A 5,561-nucleotide genomic window follows, 5' to 3' on the forward strand; every position below is an offset into this window, starting at 1 on the left:
CATAAAGCTTAGTAAGTTTACAAGTAAATAAATAACAACATTTATCATAAATAATCATACTCATAAATTTCATCAAACATTAGAATCTTTACTCGCTTCTTTACTTACTCGCTTACTTGTTTACTTACTTGCTTACTTAAATAACTCATGATTATAACTTACTTCTCCATTGCTGAAATTTATTTCTCAACTGATAACTGAGATATTCTCAATCCTTATAACTCACCTGAATTTATTATTATGCTTTTATCTAAACTTTCATGTAACATGGTCTATTTATTAGCCCGTTGAATCACTTGGAATACTAATGATACTCGTGTCTCTTGTCTACTAATACATGCCAAAGCTATGTCCCAGACATAGTCTTACATGGGATGTTTTCTATACTACCAATGCCATTCCCAGATATGGTCTTACATGGGATCTCTTTACCCAAATGCCATGACATTTGTATCCAATACATTCCTAATGTTTCAACGGGGATTGTATCACTAATTCACTGTCATCTCATACTTGAGTCAACATTAAATAAATTCATGAAGTAATTACATAATTGCTGAAAAATAACAGCATTAATAATTATTATTGAAATATTGCATTTATTTACCGTAAACTTACCTCGGTACAAAATATGATCAAATCTAGCACTTTAGACTTCAACCATTTTCTTTCCTCGGTCTAACTCTAGATTTCGTTCTTCTTGATCTATAATAGAAAAATTATCTTATTTAATACTTACATTCATCAAAAAAATCCTTGACTCGAACTTTGGAAAAATTACGATTTTGCCCCTAAACTTTTGCATAATTACACTTTTACCCCAAAGCTCGGAAATTAAACTTCATCCCTTATTCTTATATTTTATGACATGTTGAATGTTTTTCCCTTCTATGGCAACATCAAATTCCCACTCTAACACATACTTATGAACATTAGGTGTTTTTACTGATTGTGTCGTTTTACTCGTTTTCACTTAAAATCGCTTAGCAAAAGTTGTTTAACATAATTTCAAGATTCATATTCTACCATAAAACATCAAAATAAACACATTTCACCTATGGGTAATTTTCCAAATATGAACCCTAGGTTAAATTATTGCTAGAATAAGCTAAATCAAGTTACCGGGACTGTAAAAACGTAAAGAACATTAAAAACGGGGCTTGGGATCACTTACTATGGAGCTTGGAAGCTTGAAAACCCTAAATATGGCTTCCGCCTTGCTAACTTCGGCCAAATGAAGAAGATGAGCACAATTTGCCATCTTTTTCCCTTTTAATTCATTTTAATTACCGAATTACCAAAATGCCCCTAACTTAAAAATTTCCTATTTCACTTATCTCATGTCCATTTTTGTCCATAACTTAACCAATGGTATAATTACAATATAAAGGCCTCCAATTTAAAATTTCATAACAATTGGACACCTCTAACATGTAGAACTCAACTTTTGTAATTTTTACAATTTAGTCCTTTTGACTAAATTGAGTGCCCAAACGTTGAAAGTTTTGAACGAAATTTTCATGAAATCATTATGTGAAATTGTAGGCCGTAAAAATACAGTAAAAAAATTTTTCCTCATCGAATTTTTGGTCCCGAAACCCCTGTTCCGACTAGGCCTAAAATCGGGATGTTACAGCCCAGAACCGTCTATATGTTGACCCAAATCAGTATTTTAGCTGACTAAATAAGCTTGCAAAGAAGCCCTTGAATAACTTTAAACCTTGAATTCAAACCCCTCCAAAAAATGTGGCTTTATGGATTTGCTCCAGGCTATTTTTAGCAAAGTTGAATCTCTCAAGTTTGCCATATGTGTGGCCAGCCAAGGGGGGTCTCTTTGGCTGATGGAATTTGCTATTTTTAGCAGCCACAATCAGCTATAAAATCCACCCCTTATTGATCATTCAACTCATCCCTCACACTCTCATTCTCTTTTCTCCTCTCTCACTTTCTCTCAACTTTTCTTTCCCATTTTCCCTTTTGTTCAAGTGTCGATTTCTTCTCCTGGGGAAGAGGTCCTCATCAACCATTGTTGAGCAGAAATTAAAGTGTTCATAAGCCACCTTGATAGCCAAGGACAATAAAGAACGAAGAATGGAGAAATCAGTCAAGCCACGGAGAAACATCAGATTTGCTTCTTGTTCCCTATCTTTTTAAATTTCGTTGTTGTTTTGAAAACATGTTTATGAATATTTATGCTATTGAAATGGTTATTTCAATCAATCTAGATTGAATTTAATCCGTGTTGGGTTAATTATATTTTACCTGTTTGAATTATTGAAATTGTTTTTGTGCTGTTATAAGCCTCGGTAAGATGTTTGATTAAGTAAAAACATGCCTAAGTTATTCTTGCAATATTAATTGTTAGATAACTAATGAATTAATTATTAAATCGTATTGAAATTGTAATTAGTCGACACAATACTTAATCAGTGCATGTTTATTCTTCTAAGGTAGCTGAAGTTAATTTAGCATTGTATTTGGCGATACATATGCCTTGCATAACTTGCAAGATTATTGTGATTAAACTGTTTCAATGTAGAAATACTCTGTTACCTCACTTGATCTTTTATATGCTTGTGAAGATTGATTAATCGCTTGGATTGACGTTGAAAAATGTTCAAGAGATTGATTAATTTAATAAGTATGTATGAGCAGTAGTTAGCAAATTACCGAGTTGTCGTGAATTTGTTCGTAGCAGTATAAACATAAGTTTAATAATTCTAATTTAAAGAAATGTAATTAATCCAACACAATTATATCATCTTGATTAAACCTTATTTGAAATAGTGCATTAGAACCTTTTTATTTTTAAATGCTTTTCCTTAGTTTTTAACCCTTAGTTTTTGATCATTTTGAAACAAAAAATATTTTCCATCACCAAAGTGTTTGAACATTAATTTCATAAATATTCTTTTTTACAGTCCCTGTGGGTACGATAACTCGACATTTACTTGTCACTTTATTATTTATTGTGATTGTGTACACTTGCACATTTTCGACGTTCCAAGTTTTTGGCGCCATTGCCGGGGACTGTTTTAAAAAAAGCTATTATTTGTGAATCTATTTTTACATTTTGGTTGATTTATTTTCCTGTTTAAATCTTTACTTACTTAATCTTTCTGTGATTATTTCAGGTGTTTATGAGTATTGACCAGATTATCGACTTACTCCCTGTGGATCTTGAAATAGAACGAACCTTTCGACAACGAAGAAGACAAGCGAACCAGAGAAGGACCGAAGAGATAAACTTTGAGAATATGAATCAAGGAAATGGAGCAAAACTTGCTCAGAATCCAATCCTTATTGCTGATGATAGGGATAAAGCTTTACGACAGTATGTCGTGCCAGTATTTAACGATCTTAATCTGGGTATTAGGAGACCCAAAATCGAGGTACAACAATTCGAGCTGAAGCCGGTCATGTTTCAGACTATAGGTCAATTCCGTGGAATGCCTACTGAAGATCCTCATCTTCACTTAAGACTATTTATGGAAGTGAACGATTCTTTCAAGTTAGCCGGAGTACTCGAAGATACATTACGACTGAAGCTGTTCCCATAGTTGCTAAGGGACAGAGTTCGTGCCTGGTTGAACTTATTGCCACCGAACTCCATTTTTACATGGCAAGAGTTAGCCGAGAGATTCCTCATGAAGTATTTCCCGCCGAGCAAGAATGCCAAGTTGAGGAATGAGATCACTGCTTTCCAACAAATGGATGATGACTCCCTATATGAGGTATGAGAAAGGTACAAAGAGTTATTACGAAAGTGCCCTCATCATGGAATCCCACATTGCATTCAACTTAAGACATTCTATAATGGTCTCAACGCTCACACGAGGATGGTAGTGGACGCCTCTGCTAATGATACTCTCCTTTCTAAGTCTTATAATGAGGCTTACGAAATTATTGAGAGGATTGCCAGCAACAATTATCAATGGCCAACCAATCGAGCAGCGTCAGGAAAACGAGTCGCTGGAATACATGAAGTGGACACTCTTACTTCACTCGCATCTCAGGTATCTTCAATATCCTTAATGCTTAAGAATCTTACCACTAATGGGTCTAATAGTTTTACAGCCCAACCACCTAACCAATTTGAGAATATAGCCTGTGTGTATTGTGGGGAAGGATATTTGTTTGAAAAATGTCCATCGAACCCCGAATCCGTATATTACATGGGTAACCAAAACCAAAACCAAGGGAGGCAAGGACTGCAATCCAAATTTTATAACTCGTCGTGGCGAAATCACCCGAATTTTTCCTGGAGTAACCAAGGGGCTGGAACCAGTAACACTTTCGCCCAACCTAGACCAACTCAGCCGCGTAGTTTTTCCCAACAAGTTCAGAAACCAACCCAAGCGGAACCATCCAATAGCTTAGAGAATCTATTGAAGGCATACATTGCAAAAAGCGACGCCACTCTAAGGAATTTGAAGAATCAAGTGGGCCAGCTTGCTACTGAATTCAGGAACCGATCACAAGGTGCTCTACCTAGTGACAAAAAGAATCTGAGAAATCTGGGGAAGGAACATTGTAAAGCGTTGACATTAAGGAGCGGAAAGACAGTAGAGCCCAACACTGTCGAAGTTGAAAAGGAGCCAGCTGATGCTCAAGATTCAGGAGAAGTTCAACCAAGTATTGAAATTCCAGTTTCACCAGACAGAATCTGCAAAACCCAACAAATTAACCTCAAGACCAGCTAATTCTAACCAACTAACAATGTCGTTAGATGCAGAATTACCACCAAAGACGAATCAACCAGAATCAGTCTTAGTAATGAAGCCACCACTACCCTACCCTCAAAGACTTCAGAAACGGAAGCAGGAGATTCAATTTAAGAAGTTCCTTGATGTACTCAAGCAACTTCACATCAACATCCCGTTGGTTGAAGCACTTGAGAAAATACCGAACTACGTCAAGTTCATGAAAGATATCTTGCCTAAAAAATGAAGACTTAGAGAATTTGAGATGGTATCTCTGACAAGGAATGCAGTGCATATCTTCAAGACAAACTATCCCCAAAATTGAAGGATTTTGGATGTTTTACCATACCGTGCAAAATTGGAGCAACATATTGTGGTAATGCATTATGTGACTTAGGTATAAGTATCAACTTGATGTCTATGTCAATATTTAGGAAGTTGAGGATAGGAGAAGTTAGACCAACTACATTTAAACTTCAACTAGCAGATCGATCCTTAGCACATCTAGAAGGAAATATTGAGGACTTATTGGTACGTGTAGATAAGTTTATCTTTCCTGCTGACTTTGTAATTCTAGATTTTGAAGTAGACAAAGAAGTACCAATCAGCCTAGGAAGACCGTTCCTAGCAACTGGAAAGACCTTTATTGATGTGCAGAAGGGCGAGCTCACTGTGCGTGTTCAGGATGATCAGGTAACATTTAACGTCTTTAAGTCTATGCGATTTCCTGACACAATGGATGATTGCTCTACAGTGTCCGATTTAAAGGATTTAATAGTGGAGAAGGAACTCAACTGTGTTGAGGACCCACTAGAAAGAATTGTGACATTGGATCCTCTAAATGATGAAGATGAGGAT

At 35.8% G+C, this 5,561-nt stretch overlaps 1 non-coding gene across 1 annotated transcript; it reads right to left on the reverse strand.

Annotated features, from left to right (window-relative positions):
• Positions 1-3,677: 3,677 nt before the first annotated feature.
• LOC128035828 (small nucleolar RNA R71) lies at positions 3,678-3,784 on the reverse strand. The gene has a single exon (XR_008192375.1). It is a non-coding gene; the product is annotated as a small nucleolar RNA R71 (small nucleolar RNA).
• Positions 3,785-5,561: the final 1,777 nt, after the last annotated feature.

The sequence above is a fragment of the Gossypium raimondii genome, chromosome 12 (assembly GCF_025698545.1).
Source record: "Gossypium raimondii isolate GPD5lz chromosome 12, ASM2569854v1, whole genome shotgun sequence".
In the NCBI taxonomy this organism is placed as follows: domain Eukaryota; kingdom Viridiplantae; phylum Streptophyta; class Magnoliopsida; order Malvales; family Malvaceae; genus Gossypium; species Gossypium raimondii.